Genomic DNA, 17,865 nt, shown 5'->3' on the forward strand with positions numbered 1-17,865 from the left:
ACAAAATCAAAGCCAAGTTTTACTTCTGTAAGTGTGAGAGCTGTTGATATATTTTTTTTTAAGAATAAAAATTAAGTGACAAGCTCTCTCAGACAAGTAGACATTAGAGAAGGATGTAAGAGAATGTTTCTATTTCTACTTTCCATATCCATATTTCCATAGTGGATTCAGAATAAAGGGCTAAGTAACAAAACAATTTCTAAGGATAAGTAATCTTTTCCAAAACAAGTTATTTACTTGAATACATTTTATCATTTCTGTAACCCTGGGAATTTAAAGGACAGTCTTACCTCAAAACAATAAGCAAATATGTTGTGAATTTATTTTTATTTTTCTGCAGAGGAACTGATTGATTTTCTCTTGTGCTCTCCCTCGACCTGCTTAAGATCACTTCTATATATAACACACCTGCGGTGCCATCAGGAAGCCTCTGAGATTTTCTTATAAACATACAGATCAGTTTTGCAGGTTAACACCTGCATTAAAAAAATTGATTAAAAAAACCCTTTAATTATACTAATTTTTGGGTCACATTAGTAGCTAAGATAACAGGATCAGTATTCCATCTGATGCCAAGACTTCATGCAGAGTCATCTGACCCTATATAACACTAATTAATATACAATATATATATATAATTAATATACAATAAATAAATAAAATCAGATTCACAATTCTTTGCATTGAAACAAGCAGGAGCTAACCCTTTTTTCTTAATAAAACTCATTATTTACGATCACTTCGTTGCTTCCTTTTATTCTTCTCTTCTTTTGGTACTCCTTTCATAGCACCAAATCATCTTTTTAGGACAGCTGAGTGCTCTTTCCTCTTCTGGCAATAAAAAAGTTTGAAATTGTCCATGGTCTGCACTGAAAGCATGGCTGGAACTGTCTTCCACTCACAGAAAATAAAGTTACACCTCTGCTTTGGGGAGGCTGTTCTGAGTTCAAACACCTCATCAGCTGAAACCGAGACTGGCGAGCACACTCATCTCACCACAACTGGCGGGGACAGGAAGGACGCTGGGGATGGTTCCCTTGTTCACGAGACAGTCCAAGCAGTGGAAGATGCTCAGTACGAAAGGGATGCAACGTCCACAAGGCTTTAAGCCAGAAGACTGGGTTTTTGCCCCCTCTCCTCCAGCCCTGCACCTCAGACCGGGCCACTTAACTTGACACAAGACATCAGGTGTGCTTGTTGAACGCTGTGCAGCACGTCAGGATCCCATCCCCTGGGGCCCGCGGTGGCTGGCAGCCATTATTACTTTTAAAGTGCACGCTGTCAGCTCAGGGGCTTTGGACAGAAGTGGCTGTCTCCTGGAAACAGTCCATCTAATTTGCACAGCCCTTGCTCACACAGCATGGCGCAGAGGAGGTTGAAAAGAAGAGGTGCTTGGGGCATCTCTGTCTATTCTCTGTTACGCAGCCCAGCCTGTTCCTTCGCATTACACATGCACCAAATTTACGTTGATGACGGTTCTACTTGATGTACCAACCTCTTATCTCCCGTGTACATGTTTACCTGATGGTATACGATTGTTGCAGCTACAAGGGTTTTCAGCTACAACAGCCTCTGCAGGATGCACTCTGCCGAGGTGGATATTTTTAATGTATATTACATTATTATAAACAGACCGAGAGCTAAATCCTGGAACTAGCCCATGGTATTAATTCTAATTTAGTTTGGGCCTGATTCCAAATGGGTGACTACGCATGCAAACATTCGTCTGAATGTACAATTGGCTGTTATGAACACAAAATTATTTCTTGTGCTCATGCATGCATAATTTACACGCACTAATTTGGATGCCAAAGTGAGTCCCTGACAGAATTCCAGTGATCAGATTTAACTTGAAGACTGCTGTTTAAAGAATACATATGTATCACAGTTGTGTGTTCTTCAGCTGCACAAAAAGGAAGTAACTGAGGAATTCATTGCTGTTTCTATAACTAAAAAAACCTTCATTATAAAGCTATCACTTTTCAGCTGACTGCTGGTTTCTCCACCCCTGCCCCAATCCCCCAGTTATTTTCCCCCATGCTGTGTAATTTCTACTTAGGCACTGTGGCATACAAGCAAAGTCATCCATCAAAAGTAATCAACAGGAAATGAATACTGTTAAGTAGCATGTTTTCCTTCATGTACATTTGAGTTTTATGCTTAATGCATGAAAATCAGAAGTCCTCTCAGGAACCAGTAGTTGGCTTTGGAGTTTCGAAGTGAAATTGCAAACAAGTGAGCCCAGTGAACCACGAGTGACCTGTGAATCATCATCTAAACCGTCACGAAAAATGTTAGGCAAATTGTGCTGATGAACAAGCAAAGTGGAATTATTTTTCTCTAGGTAATTCTCAGGTTAAAGTTGGTGGTGTTATTTCCAAAATAAATTAATAAACATTGATTAAGTGTATGCTTCAGGAGCTGCCTGGAATATTACATTTTGTCACAAGATCATAAAAAAATCACGCATAATCATCATCAAATACACAATTAGCAGAGAAATACCCCTGGAAACAGGACCTATGCCAACAAAGAGACTAATTTTTGCAGACATTTTAGTCTTCACCTGCCTGTTGTTGCACTAATTTTTCCCTTTTTGGTCACCTTTGTTTAAATGGGAAGGGGGGTATTTTTTAAGTTATAAAAGAATTTTAAGGGAATTCATATAGCCTGGAAGGTGTGTGGTTTCTTTTTTAAATGTTAACTTTTACCAGTATGAGCATTTGTTTCCCTAAGTTAGCAGCTCTTAAATCATGTATTCGAGATGCTAATTTGTAAAGTACAGTCCAAAGACTGTTCATTCAAACCAAGTAAATTCATCCTCAGTTATAACTCGGGTAAAAACAGGCCTCATATGTGACAATTGACATGTATGAGAAATGTTTTGGCAAACAGCCTTTCTCATGAAACAGTCTTCCCAGTGCTACTGATTCAGAATACAAGCAGCAAAATATAATCGGGAACTTACCCTGCCTCTCTCACCTATGTTAGTGTCTCCTGTGATCAGAAGTCACTTAGAAATGTGCTGACACCTTTCATATGCAATTAGCAGAGGTGGAAATGACCTTACCAAAACTAAAGATGTAGCTGTTCCAATTCTGCAAATTAAGGCATATACTTAGCTATATGAATAAAACCATGAAAGTCAATGCAATTATGCAAGTGCTAGTAATCAAGCTGGCATTTGAGAATACAATTGTTACCTGTTAGAGTGTGTTACTAATGGGAATTTGGGCACATCAGGGCATTCTGAGTGCTGGAAGATTCGTTCTGCATTTCATCCCTTTTAAGAAAACAGAAGCCAGTAAGAATTCATTACAAAATTTGTATTTATATTAAAATGTTGTGTTACCATTGCTTTTATTGTTTATATGTACGTTTAGAAACGTGTACATACACACACATATATACATATATGTATGCATATGTATCCTTATTTGTCAGCATAACTTACATGAGATGTATCTTTTTTTTAATTAAAAAAAGCACTGCATATCATGAGAATAACTTAGGTTGTATTTACGGTAACATAAAAGATAAGGCACTGTTCATTACATGAATTTAAAGTGAGTATGTTTTTCCAACACAGAACACTTCTGAGCATTTTACCCCACTTGATTGATACTTTACATTACATCCAGCAGTTCCTCCAGCCAACATCGTGTTTTTCAGCTTAGTGAAAATACTCTCCTTAGGTCTTATGCAGACTTAGCAAAGGAAAAGATCTGAGCTGTACAGATACAATACAAGACAGTATTGTAAATATTTGGCCAAAAGCGTTCTGTTGTTTATTTTGTAATGTTTGAGAAGGTTAATGACTAGGATTTAATTGAAGCTTTTACAATATTCAGTATTCATCAAAAGCCCAATCCTGTCTTTATGGCGGGTTTCTAACTTTAATTTTTCAGAGAATCTGGTAAAGGTCATCCCTAAAGGCCCCCCAAAATAATCACAAGACAAATTTAAAGAGTCTTTCTCGCAAACCTCATTTTTTTCCAAAAGAGTTTCTTGACCCATGTTTTTAAGAACCCAGGGTGGGCAATAGGGAATGGGAGATTAAAGAGACAGAGATATGAGCGAGGAGCTCCAAGAGGAAGAGATTTGTGCACGGGCTGCACACTGCCCAGTGCGATGCAGGACCATGCAGCAGCTTGTGCAGAGCCTTCTCTGCCCCATTCCCAGCCCGCACCATATGAGCATCTGAAGAAAACAGACAGATGAAGACTGTGAGCACCTCCAGAAGAGACCAAATTGGTCAGACAAGAAGCCCTACAACGTGTCAGCTATAAAAATGACCTTTCCCGCACCTATTCCTTTCCTGTAGACAGCAGAAAGGACAGCATAGCATTTCTGATATAGCCACCAACCCTAACTTCAATTAAAAAGGCACAGTATAAGATAAAACCTGTGAGAAGTCAATATATTAACTTTTTATTCAGAAGAGATGGGCTAACACCTATATTGGAAGAATACCAAAATGCAGCCGGGAAGATGCTCTTGAGGGATTTAGATAGCGGTTATTAATATACTTGGGCCGGAGCTAATTCTCCTCCATTTCACTCTTGAATGTTTTGGATTCTCAGAGATTGACAACTTTGTTGAGAAGGATTGCATCTCTGAAACTTGTCAAATCCAGTCAGCCTGGGAACATATATTAGTCTGGGTCCTGCAAACATTTGTACAGGTGATAACTTAAGAGCATGCCTGAGTGCGAAGTCATTTGCTTTCCAAAATGTTTGTAGGACGGGACAATGGGTAAGAAAAACATGGAAAAAACAACTTTAATAAGGTTAATCACACTCAAGCAAACCTTAGTGGAATTTCACGTGTGACAGACACTTTACTACCTCAACTGCCTTATCCCTTCCAAACAACAACAAAAAAATGGGGTGGAGGGTAGGAAGATCGGGGGGAGGGAGGAAGTGGTTTCTCTGTCTCAAAAAAGGTTTTCAAACATTTTCCAATGGGAAGTTTTAATAAAAGCATTAGAGAGAAAATGAAAACAGTTCCCAGGATGCTGCCTTCTGCAGTAAATGCACTATAAAGATCTTTTCAATAAAGCATCAAAATTTAAGCACAACATACTTACAGCAAATTCAAAAAAAAATTTTTTTTTGAGAAACCAGCTTGGTAAGGTATTTTAAAAAATTACATCCAAAATAACATTAAAAAAAAATGTCATTCTAGTGTATTTTCATAAGTTACTGTTAAACAGCAGAATGCCCAGTTATGGTTTCAAACTATACTGCAAACACACACCTCAAATAACATGTGGCTATGAAAAGGCATCAACATACATACAATGAAATTTAGTGGCCAGTTTATCCACTTTGTCATACCAATTTTACATCTACCTCTAGATTTGGAATCAAAGCAATAATGAAATAAGCAATGACAGCCTTCACATTTAGATAAATTCTAATCTTGCAGAAGGTAAAATGAGCGCTATATTTTCCAAACGCTAAAATCCCACGTTTTTTTCCTAATAACAATTTTAATTACTCATTAATTTATTATGAATAGCCATAAGCAATGAAATTCTCAGACAGATTCATTAAGCATACAGACATCAAAGAGAGTCCTTTTGGTAAAAAAATATAAACTTCAGTAAGCAACTTTTGCATTTTCCCCACCAGCAGCTGTATTTTAAGAAATGTGTCTATATACACACTGGGTTTAAGAATGAAAAACAGCTGGAGAAAACTAGAAAAGTTTCGTATGGTGATGATCTTGGCCTCCTACATTCAGAAGCAGAATACTGTAGCAGTACCCAGAAGTGGTGGCTAGGTAAGAACCCCAGAGCAGAAGTTATAAAAACACGAAGAGAAAATACCTGCTCAGAAATGTTTAATTGAAAAAGAGAAGGGAAATATGAATTCTTATCCTCACTTTACCTATGTTGAACTAAATGCAGCATCCCTTTGCACACCATGCTAATCTCACATTCTGCAAGTAGCCAGAAATAGACCCCTTGTCACCTAAGCATCAGTCCACTGCCTTTGCTCTAAGACATTTATATCTTCTGAAAGATTTCTATTTCTACCCTCTGAACTATTGTGAGAGCTCTGACCTGTGAAGATAGTAAAAGAAACCTTGTCAGAAAGCAACATATACTCACAAGATAATGTGATAAAAGTGTGACCAAAAAAAACTAATGCTCCCTTCAAAACATCGTTTGGTCATGCAAGTCATGGAAATTCTTGTTATCCTCTAAGCATTTTTATATTTGGAATCAAAGAAACCGCAAAGTGTTTTCAAGACATTTACTCATCTCCTTTTGAAAAGGTCATTTATTCACAAGTGCCAAAAGCAGATAATGCAGAATGATTCTGTTTTCCCATGCTTGCTCCAAAATCTCTTCTGATCATTTAATAATGAACAAGCACTGATGTATGGCTTTAATTATGCCATCGTGCAGTTATCACTTCTCACCTCAGCCTTGCTTGCTCTTGCTGTGACAGCAGAGTGGATTCTAGATCTCAATATTGCCCCTGAGATCAAACTCCTACTTCCAGATCTGCCTAACATTTTCAAGCCATGACAGATCCTTCCTTACATGTTACAAACTATTATGAATTAATAATTAAGAGTTATGAATATTATGAATTAATAGTTAATTAAGCTACTCTAAAAAGCTACTAACTACTCTAGCTAAGGAAATCTCCAAATTTTCTCTTGGTGAAGTCCAGTAAGTCAACTGTAAGTCAACAGCAGACTCTCCTTGGAAAGTCACCCACAAACTCCTCGACACCAACCAAAGATTTGCTTGGGATTGGGGAAATATTTTCAAACAAACAAAAACCAACCTGAAACCTATGCTAATGGTTGCTTCTTCTTGAGGTTAGAAATATCTTACAAGACAAAGTCCATGTCATGGTCCTTGGCCAACCCTCCAAGTTACTACAACTCAGTCAGGAGTGGTTAATATGCCCTGCAATTTACTGTCTTCACTGTGTCTACTTGTGAAAAGTTATAGAGATATACAGATAGGCCATATAAATACTGTAGCCAGTCTACCAGCTTTTTCTTGAGTTGGTGTGCAAGGCACTTGGAAAAGGCACAGCTTTCATACAGAGGACCTTGAGCACAGACTTCTGATCAGCAGCAGCTGGCTGGCCAAGATCTCTTCTGTTGCCCACCAGCACAAAGGCACTTGTCTTCCATGTGAAGCCTCCAGCTCTCAGCACATGGTATTGATCTGGAGAAGGTTTTACTTCAGACTGAATTCTCACTAGGGTTTTTGCTTCCATACTTTGGGTCCCAGATCCTGTTTGCTTCTCAAGCAGATCTGTAGAATGCCCTTGGGCCTGGCAGCTCTCTGTACAGGCTATAGAGTTCCTGAAACTTCCTTTTTGCACAGAATAACACAAGTTGAATATATTCCTCCCCTACAAACAATGACACATGGACAAGTTAAAATGAAAAATTAAGATATGATCGTCACAGAGAAAAGAAGTGGGTCAGGGTGTCTCCTGGTAACTACTCAGAGGTTGCCGAAGTTGTAGAAATGAATTTGTCCTTAGTTCACCGTGTATTTAAAGCTGATTACAAAAATTAGCCTACCACTTATTTAAATGTCAGTGATTACAAATACTGAGCATTCCTTTTTCTTAAAATTACAACTTGCATGCACCACAAAATTACTTTCTCACATACATGAAACACTTAGATTAGCTTCATTACTACCCTCCTTTCCTTTAAGGCACAATGTAATGATTTGCACATCTCCATGGAAAGGAGTTTATTTAAAGTGAAAATACAAGCCAAACATTTTTATGAATTTCTCAGAGTTCTGGGAAGCAACTCCAAAGGAACCTCAAGTTAGAAAAACAACAATAACCCAAAGTGATCAAACCTTTTGACTTGCTTTTGTTACACCCTCAGCTTTATTGCTAACACAATGGCACAGGAGGACAGAAATTGCACTTTGCAAACTGACCCTAACCCAACAAAGTAGGCTGGAGAAAAAGCAGAGCTCGACAAACTGCACAAGAGACAGCCCCCACTATCTCTCACAGTCCTTAAACACTGATTAAAAGACCATTCCCACTGAAGTTATTTATCTGGCATCCCTGCAGAACCACCAAAGTCTGGAGTTTTGGTGTGTACCATAAGGCACTTTTAGCTTTGCTCTAACCCCAGGCACGCTGCCAAGACAGTTTCATGGGTCATCTAAAGGCTCCATTTCTTCAGGGTTGATTTGAAATCCTCCAAAATAAAACAAGCAAACAAGTTAGGGCCTGAAGTGTGTGCCCTATGACACTGCTCAGTTTCTGTTGTGCTCCATGACAAAAGGCAGCGCTGAAGCTGGGGTTTAGTTTTGTTTGTTTTTTTCCTCCTCCTCACAGCACCTGTCAGTCTGACCAGTGATTTTGCCCACACTGTTTTTTGCACAGATAAGATAGCAATACCTGCTGCAGATCACTCTCCAGGTCCAGATACTGTAAGGGAATTATTTAATCAGTAATTGAGCCACCCTAAAGGACAGATGTGAAAGAAAACAGCCTAAGGCTAGGTAAAATTTAATTCAGTCTCTGAACCAGAGAGAGCTCTGATTATATTACTCTAGACACTGAACTCACCTTCCACAACAATAATACATTTTTGAGCAAACCTCACCAGAGAAGTCACTCTGAACGTCACAGACAAGTCATTATTTTGAGGAACTGTCACAATGGGGGGGAGGGAGGGCAAAAAAAAGTAACATGAAAATGCTAATATGAGCCTTTCTGAAATGCCTCCCACAAATCATGGAGGCGGCAGAAATAGCAATAGAAAAAGACAATCCCAGGTTTTATTTTAAGTTTTGATTTGAAAGCAAGTCGTGTTGAGATTGAGGCAATTATTTTGTAAGTGATATGAGAGAATGGAACCTCTTCCTCCTCCTGTTACCATTCTTGTTGTTCGTCTTTCCCCCTACACACACAGCTTGTCACCATCTGAGCTACACCTGTGCTCTGAGAGCTGGAACCGCAGCGTGATCTCTGAGGAACAAGCTTAAATTCACAGCTTGCACAGAGAGGTGGTGGAGTCACCGTCCCTGGGGTTGTTTAAGGACCGGTTGGACGTGGTGCTTAGGGACATGGTTTAGTGGGTGACATTGGTGGTAGGGGAATGGTTGGACCAGATGATCTTGGAGGTCTTTTCCAACCTTTATGCTTCTATGAAATTCAGCAACTCCTGGTACTGACGTGGAGCCGGAACCCTTGTGCCATCTCCACCATCCCAGAGAGGATTGTGTGCTCTGCACCCCATGGTCAGACACTTCAGCTAGCTGGTGAAAAAAGATGAGCAGAGCCTAAACTTCACACTGTAACTGTGTTTACCCAGTTGCCTGTTCTTGACCCTAAGGAGCCTTCTGCATAAGAGATGAAGTATGCTCTGTCCCTTCTTGTAATCATAACCTTTTTGCTTTCTTCATCCAAAAAAGCTCTTTTCAAAGCAATTTTAAAGGACCTGGGGAACAAGTGCTGTAATGGCAACCATACCTCCCCTCTGCCACCGCCTCACCAACTCAGACTATATCCTTTGGACTTCCATTCAGAAGGCATAATTTGGACTTAAAACTGCTGAAACATGTGTTTTCACTAGCTGTGTAGAAAGATGGCTAGGATGGAGTGGTAAAGTTTAGCACCTCTGCCTTTTTCTCCCCTCTAGAATTCACACTTTACCCCGGGCTGAGAACAAGCAGGTATGTCTAGGCCTAGCCTCTAATCCCCATCCCAACACTGACAGACCACCAGTTAAGATCCTCCAAAGAAAAGCAGCAAGGACTAGCTATTTGGACTGTGATGATCTGTTAATTGTCAGTGACTTGTTTTCTAAAGATGCTGCTCTCCAGTTCCTCTTAAGTCAAGAGGTACAGGTTGGAGAGGTATGGAGTTGGAGGTGTTCATCATCTCTGCCACCACTACAGTCAGCACAACCACTCAGCCTCCTCTGAGGACTGTTACACAGCAAGGGATGACTGCCTTTTTTTTTTTTGGGTGGGGTATTTGTTGGAACTTCCAAAAATCACCAAAATGAGAAAGTTGAAAGTGAGCCCCAAAGAGAGAACCGTTACAGGATCATGAGTTACAGCAGAGGAATCCCCTGCAATACCACAAGGCCACTAACATCTCTGACCCCAAATTTCATTTTAAATGGAAGTGACAAAGTGCTGCTCACTATGTGACACAGTGGAACAATAACCTAAAGAAAACAGTTACCCTTATATTTAAACACCACTCTTGAGAATCACAGAAAAGCATATTCCCTCAGCATTAAAGAGAGAAGCAGACATTGTTTCAACTCTGTGGTGTGCACAATTACATGAAGTTTTTTTTTTTTCTGTTCCCCTTTAGGGCATTTCATTGGGCATCTTTTCCATAAAAATTATGAACATTATCTCCATGGCATTCTTTTAGCCTCAAACCTGTTCAGGGTGGCACCATACTACCATGCATGATTTATATGATACACATATATATATATATGATATATATAGTTTCTCTGATTTCATTAAAGCTTAATTCACTCCTGCAGGAGCTGAAACTTTCAGCCACTAGCACAATGACTTTGTACAGCTTTATGTACTGCTGTCCATGCATACAGGTAAGACTGCTTTGAATTCACGATTTTCTACACAGCACTCAGATGCACACCACAGCAAGTTAAGTACCAGGCAGGGTCTGGACAACCAGACCTTTTGTTGACATCCAGAATATCTTTTGCTCTACCAGGAAACTTGGTTAGATGACTTCCAATTTTCAGAGTTCACTACTCCAAACTCTGCCTCCAGCTCCCAGAGAACGCATTGACTTTTAGGCTAGCTGGTTTGTTTTTATGATAAAGAGAGGACGGATGATGAGCTGGAGATTATAGCAATGGCAGGGACTTAAAAACGGCCAGCCCCCATTCTGGCTCTGCCAGAGAACTTCCTGCACAATCGGTTTAATGTCCGTGCTGTGGCACTAGGATAATCACAGTGCTTCTGTAACACCACCATTTGTTTGGCATCTCATCTATTTAGACAGTAAACTCTCTCTCATAGCAAGGGTTATGCTTTATTTTGTGACCGCAACTTGCACAAAATAGAGAGTGATTCTGATCTCTGCCAGGGTCTCTGGAAGCACCTTTGGTAAAGGTTATCATTCACACAACCTCCATACATATTTTCAGAACACGAAGACAGTCCACCCAAGTATTTCTTTTAAAAGCAAGATCTTGTACAGCTACCATCCTGCATTTAGCCATTTTCTGTAGTTTGGTAAAACTACAAAGACCAGCACTAAGAATAACAATCAGCTTTAAAGGATGAACAGCTCAGAAGTTAGAAGGTGAAGACATCACAAGTGTCTTGTTACACTGAAATGGTGAAAAAGGTTTTAACTAGATCCTTATTCAAGCCAAACAAATGAATTTGAGGTCTAGATCTCAAGCACTTGTAAGCCATTCCTTATTAGTTCAGTTTCTTCTCCCACGAACTTGTAGGAACCAAGCCCTGGACTTCTCCCTCTGCCCCCAAATAAGCATTAGGCTTATTTTTGCCCCTTCTCTCTAGCAACATGACCTTGGGCCGCACAGTAGCTCCTATTCATTGAGAGGGAGGTCTCTTGACAAATTCTGTTACGGAAATCTTATTCCAGTCTAAAGGTTAGAAATTTCTCCAAGGAATTGGGAGACTGGATTTAAATACACAAAAGGCAGGAAAAAAAAAGGCCTGACCTCACCCAGAATTAGGCTCCTTTAAAGGACTTTGGCAGAGAAATGCGTATTTTCTTGGTCTTGAAGAAGACACAAGTGGTTTAATGTCCTGCATGAGTAAGTTCAAAGCAGGTACCGAAGCAGAAATTGGGGTAATTTCAAAATCTCAAACTGAGCTTAGACGCCTCCATACTTCAGGCAGCAGCCAAACAGACACTTGTTATTTTAACTTGTTTCTTGTTATTGTTAGCTTAGACATGGGCAACTCAACAGACAGTCTGCTTCAACTAACCACATTTAACCTTTTTAGTTTGCAGGCTCAACAAGTTTAATAAATCTTTGCTGAACTTACCTTCAAGGCCCTGGTTCTGCAGCACAAGACTGATCCTATGAACTGCCTGCCCACCACGGTCTTCACATGACTGAACCAAAACTCTTAAGAGCCAAAATATCCAACAGGAACTGCAGTTGTGGGACTGGCTCAACTCCAGAGCAGGGCAAAGATGGGAACAAACACTGATTTTATAGAGGTCCCAGAACTTCATTAGAGGATGGAGCTGGGTTCACTCAGCAGTCTCTGACCAGTCCAGCCTCATGCTGGTCCCAGCCGCATGCATCTCAGGTAGCACCAGCTGGCCATTCCTGTGCAAGTCTACCATTCAATGGGGATGTGCGTCCCAACACAAGGTGCAAATGCAAAACAAGAAAACACTTCCAGTCCCAACAAGCCTGCAAGAAATACGAAGCAGACACACAGAAACAGAGAGAAAGGAGAATGAAAGAACATGGAAGCACTGACAACGACTTGAACCATGGTCACTACATACTAATTGCTGCTTATTTTTAATGTATGCCACATGGCAAGAAGAAATATCAAGAAGGATATGAGGTGGCTTTGCAGTGCTTTTATTTTGGCAGGGGAGCTTGGATCCACCATGAAGGCAGAATATGCTTGCTAAAACCTGAAGCCACAGGTCTTTAAAAAGGAAGCAACTACAGATGCAACCAGCCGCAAGATCCGCTCTCATTTGCGGGCATGGAAATTGATGAAGTTGCCAGTATCTTTGACATGGATGAACATGTTGAGTTACTGTACGAGGACATTCCTGACAAGGTGTGGGATTCTGCCCTCATCTTGCAGCTGACTAGGAATCCTGATAGTCTGGAAGAACAGCTTATCAATGTAACAGCCCTGGGAACATTGGCTAGAGTGCAGAGAGAAGACTGGAAACAAAGTGTGGAACTTGCTACCAATATAATTTATACTGGATCCACTTTTTGGATCTCTAAAGGAAGCAACAATATAAAACTTCTTCCATTCTAATTTCATTCTCTACTTCTTCCTTCCCCTCTGTGGAGAGAAAGCAGGATATTGACCAACACACCATTACAGGAACAGCTGGTGTGCTAAGAGCCATGCACCTTCAGAGAGAAAGCCCATGATTACTGGTAATAAAAAATAAACAAGTTTTAAGAGCATCATACAGACTATTGATGGAGAGATTCTACAGACACACACTGGCACTCTGCCCTAAAAGAAGTTTGGGAAACAAAACCTGAATTCAGATTTAAAATATATGTAAAATAAGATATATTGGTTGTTGAGAACGGAATAACTGATCCTGATCTGGAACAAGGCTCATCACATCTGAGCAACCCTTGTAAAAGTTTGATTTACTACCTCTAAAAAATCCAAGCCACACTGGAATTCTGAAGAGTGAATAACCAAGATTTAATTGGCAGTAAAACTCAGAAGTCAGAGCTTCACAAACGAGAAGCTGTAAGATCCCTGAATAAGAGACCACAAATGATTTCCCCCACACTTTCTCCAGCAGAAACACTAAGGATTGCCAGAGGGTTAAGCAATTCCCCCCAGCAAAAACAAACAAACAGCAACAAGTCAGCTGGCCTGAATCATTTCAACAGATCCTGGTTTCCAAATGATCCTGGCTGTGAAAGTTGACCATGACAGCTCATTTTGCCTTCATTCATCTCCAAATGCCCCCACAGTAATCACAGAATGATTTAGGTTGGAAGCGACCTCAGAGACCATCCAATTCCACCCCCCTGCCACCCATCCAATTCCACCCCCCTGGACACCTCCCACCAGACCAGGCTGCCCAAAGCCCCATCCAGCCTGGCCTTGAACACCTTCAGGGATGGGGCATCCACAGCTTCTCTGGGCAACCTGTACCAGTGCCCTTATACCTAATGTAAATTTCCCCTTTTTTAGGTTAAAACCATTCCCCCCATGTCCTATCACTACACTCCCTGACAAAGAGTCCCTCTCCTGCTTTTCTGTAGGCCCCCTTTAGGTACTGGAAAACCGCTGTAATGTCTCCCCAAAGCCTTCTCTTCTCTAGACTGAATCCCAACTCTCTCATCGTTTCTTCATAAGAGAGGTGCTCCAACCCTCTGATCAGCCTTGTGGCCATCCTCTGGACTTGCTTCAACAGGTCCAAGCCCTTTTTATGGTGGGGACCCCAGAGCTGAACATAGTACTCCAGGTGGGGTCTCCAAAGAGTGGAACAGAGCGGGAGAATCACCTCCCTCGACATGCTAGCAATACTTGATGCAGCCCAGGATACGGTTGGCTTTTTGGGCTGCAAGCACATCTCACGTTGAGCTTCTCATCAACCAACACCGTCAGGTCCTTCTCCTCAGGGCTGCTCTCAATGCATTCTCCACCCAGCCTGTGCTTGGGATTGCCCTGAACCAGGTGTAGGACCTTGCGCTTTGCCTTGCTGAACTCCATGAGGTTCCCATAGCCGCACCTCTCAAGCCTGTCAAGGTCTATCTTCAAGTAATGCCGCAAAGAAAATGTGTAAGATAGCTCTCTGCTTTCTGCTATTGTACCTCACACAACAGATGTTTTAATCATCACCTTAGACTATGTAATGGTGCACTGTTGGAAAAAATAAATAAAAGTTTTCTGATCCTCTCCTATGCCCTTACCATGACTTTGCTTCCTAGAATATTTTTGAAAAGGACAAACTGCCTTCATTAGTTGAAGCTGTGCATCCAGCATTTTACAGGGAAAATACCACACTTTGCAAGGAAGGAATGACAACATCTGCACAAAAAAAAAAAAAAAAGAAATGTAACAAGGAGAAAGTACAGGGATTTGACTGAAAAAAAAAAAAAACAGAATTCTATAAAGTTGATTAGAAAAGAACCAATATTAGTTCAAGATGGTTCTGATGTGGTCATGTCATATGGACACAGCTGTAAGGAAATGTCTACAGGGATGTCAAAGAGGGATATTCAGTTTTATTTAATGTCTTTATTACTAATCCAGCTGAGTGGCAATAAGTACGTTCCTTCACTCAAAATTTGCAAACTCTGAGAGCACTCAGCTCTCACCCTTATGAACCACCCATCATTTCATTTCCAAAGCAGGGAAGCCTCATAAGACAGAGTTTAGATTCTATCTCCACTATTCATTCAAAATTAAAATCGTGAGACCCTGCAGACTGCCTGCCTGCAGGAGAAGAGTTGATGTTAAGTGATAGGCCCTGCCTCTAAGAACTGACTAGGCATTTTCATATTGCCCCACGTCAAACACAAAGGTCATCTTGTAAAACCGTGTAAAAACAAAAGCTAGAGGCCTGAGCACATGGAGATATCTAACTCCATTTTGAGCCTGAGTAGCTAAGTGGAATGTTCCAACAGCAGACTCAGATATGCTCCTAACCACGTAGGCTTACCAAACTGGGGTTGCACACCAGAACAGACACAAAGCCATGGGAAAGAGTTTTTACTAAGTAAATGATAACAGAAGCAGAGTGATGACATAACAGCCCTGTATTGGTAGCAGTTTATGTAGCACATCCTTTGGGCTTTGTCATATTTCATGCAGGACTGATTCACCTAAATGTCTCATTGTCTGCTGGCAGGGCATGGAGCAGCTTGTTTTAAAAAGAAACACAGAACTACAGCCTCCTGCACTGAGACAGCTGTCAGTACCACATAACCTCCTGCTTGCTGAGAACCACTAACTGATGGGACCATACGTACAGTGCATCAGCTTGAAGTTACAAACCATCCAGTGGTTTCTAACCTAAAAACAGTGACTGCCTGCTTGCTCTATTTCTCACTTCCTGCAGTGAGGGATAAAATGTTTTTCTTCCACAACAGCATGAGGATACTGTTGTGGTGCCTCTGGTCCTCTCCAAAGATATCTTGGGTTGTAGTAGCTCTTGCATGGTACTTGAACCCTTATTTGCATAAGACATTTCATTTCCATAGTATTCCAGAGGTAAGACCCCAGCCCTCAAGTGAGTGATCAGATATAGGCTATCAATCCCTTGGGCTCCTGAGGCACCGCCAGCAAAAGCACTTGTGCCTCACAGAGGCACTCAGTGTGACCAGCATGAATGGCACTGCAGGAGGTTTTCTCACATGTCCCCTTTATCTCCTCCTATTCATTAAGTGATTTCTCTCACCTTAGGAAATCCACATTGAGACTTTAAAAAAAAAAAAAAAAGGAAAAGAAAAAAAAGAAAAAAGAAAGGAAAAAAAAGAAGAGAGAGAGAGCCAGGCCCCTTTGGTGACAGTGAGACAGTACAGCTCACTGGGAGGGCATGCACCAGTCCCACTGTCCAGTTCATTTTTCTTCCCTAATAAGAGGTCCTTAAACCTTCCTCTTGACTCAACCCCATCCCATACCAAATTATGTAGCCTGTTACCCCAGACTATTGCATTCAGCAGACCAATTGCTGACTGATGGAGAAAGAATGGAAGCGTGGAGACTTTAGCTATACCATGCTTTAAACCTGGTGAAAAAGTAGGTATTCTGCACAGCTGAAAAACTGCGTTTGAATGGGATCACTTCAAGTGGTAGGCTCACGTTTCTTAAAAATGACTGCTTTTAACTGTTACTGGTCAAGACTTCAGCTGTAATTTTTGGTAATTCTCACAATACTCTTGTTTTACAAACACATTGTATTTATAGCAAAACTGACACTTCAGAGTTGACCAAAATCCTATTAACTTACCCAGCCTAATGCAGGTCTCATCATGTTATACGCTATATTACAGGATATGCAATAAAGAGCTCCTCTTAGACTAGCATATTTCGAAACAAAGCCAAATCCTCCGATGGTGAGGACTAATAAAGATCTACTGAAACACGGTTATTCCAACCTACAGCTGCTAGTGATTTGGTCAACTGATGTAATGAGCAGTCCTATCGCTTACAGATCTCCATAACAAAAAAACATTGAAATGTGGTCTGTGGAATCAGATATGCCTCTTTCTTTTTAAAGTCCTAAGGATAAATGTCCATAATAGCATCCCTTTGATGAGAACCAGTAGATTTCAGTACATATGGCATTTAATTCCCCTCTTAATATACCTCACTAAGACAAAAGAATAAAGTAAAAACTATTGCAAAACAGACATCTCTGCCATCAAAAGAAGACATTAGATGAAGTACACTAGCTGGATCAGAATCAGAAAGAACGACTTATTTTTCTTCTGACCATCAAATTTTCCTTTTAAGCATCCAAAACACCACAACTTTTAAATTGCATGGTTATGACAGCAACAATCAATATGTTTAGAGCATGAGCTAACCTAGTTCACAACAAATAACTGAGCAATACAAAGAAAGAACTAGAATAAGCACTGGAGGAGCTATATCTGACCTGTATGGGATGTTAAACTGTGTTATCACAGAGCATCCCTATCAGTCTTAAAAAATCACACATTACATTTTGGGAAAAACCTCTGCATTAACGCTTTTCCAAATACCAAACAGTTTTAACATACCTTGTATGTCCTCTAAAAGGCTCCTACTGCCTGCTGCCTCAACCTGTTTTTTTTATTAAAAAGCAACGCTGTAGGAGATCTCAGCAGTGATTAACATCCTTTTTTCTGATGAAAAAAACATTGAGACATTACTAATGTGACAGCTGTTTGCTTAGAAAAGCGGTGAACAGGGCACTGAATCAGACAGTAACTTCTCTGAAAAGCACATCCCCCTTCACTATGTGACCGTGACCCACCCCATTTCAGCATCACTCTGCTGGGATGGAAAAGGAAGCCCTGGATCACAGAACTGCTGCTGGTGGGCATCTCTGGTCTGCCCAACAGCTCTCCAGCTCTGGCACTTGGCTATCAGTCTTCAGTTCAGTTCCCTCCTCTGCTCAAGTGGATTTTCAGCCACCAACATCTACC

At 40.7% G+C, this 17,865-nt stretch overlaps 1 protein-coding gene across 8 annotated transcripts in view; it reads right to left on the minus strand.

The window, feature by feature from the left end:
• Positions 1-17,865, minus strand: part of HECW1 (HECT, C2 and WW domain containing E3 ubiquitin protein ligase 1) — a 267,774-nt gene that overhangs the window by 215,177 nt on the left and 34,732 nt on the right. For 2 of the 8 annotated variants that reach the window (XM_035552515.2, XM_050709020.1), the window contains exon 2: positions 3,204-3,283. The exons of the other annotated variants lie outside the window; for them this stretch is intronic. The gene's annotated coding sequence lies outside the window, so the exon portion shown is untranslated. The remainder of the gene's footprint in view (positions 1-3,203; positions 3,284-17,865) is intronic. 8 annotated transcript variants of the gene reach the window in all.

Source organism: Cygnus atratus, chromosome 2 (genome assembly GCF_013377495.2).
Source record: "Cygnus atratus isolate AKBS03 ecotype Queensland, Australia chromosome 2, CAtr_DNAZoo_HiC_assembly, whole genome shotgun sequence".
In the NCBI taxonomy this organism is placed as follows: Eukaryota; Metazoa; Chordata; class Aves; order Anseriformes; family Anatidae; genus Cygnus; species Cygnus atratus.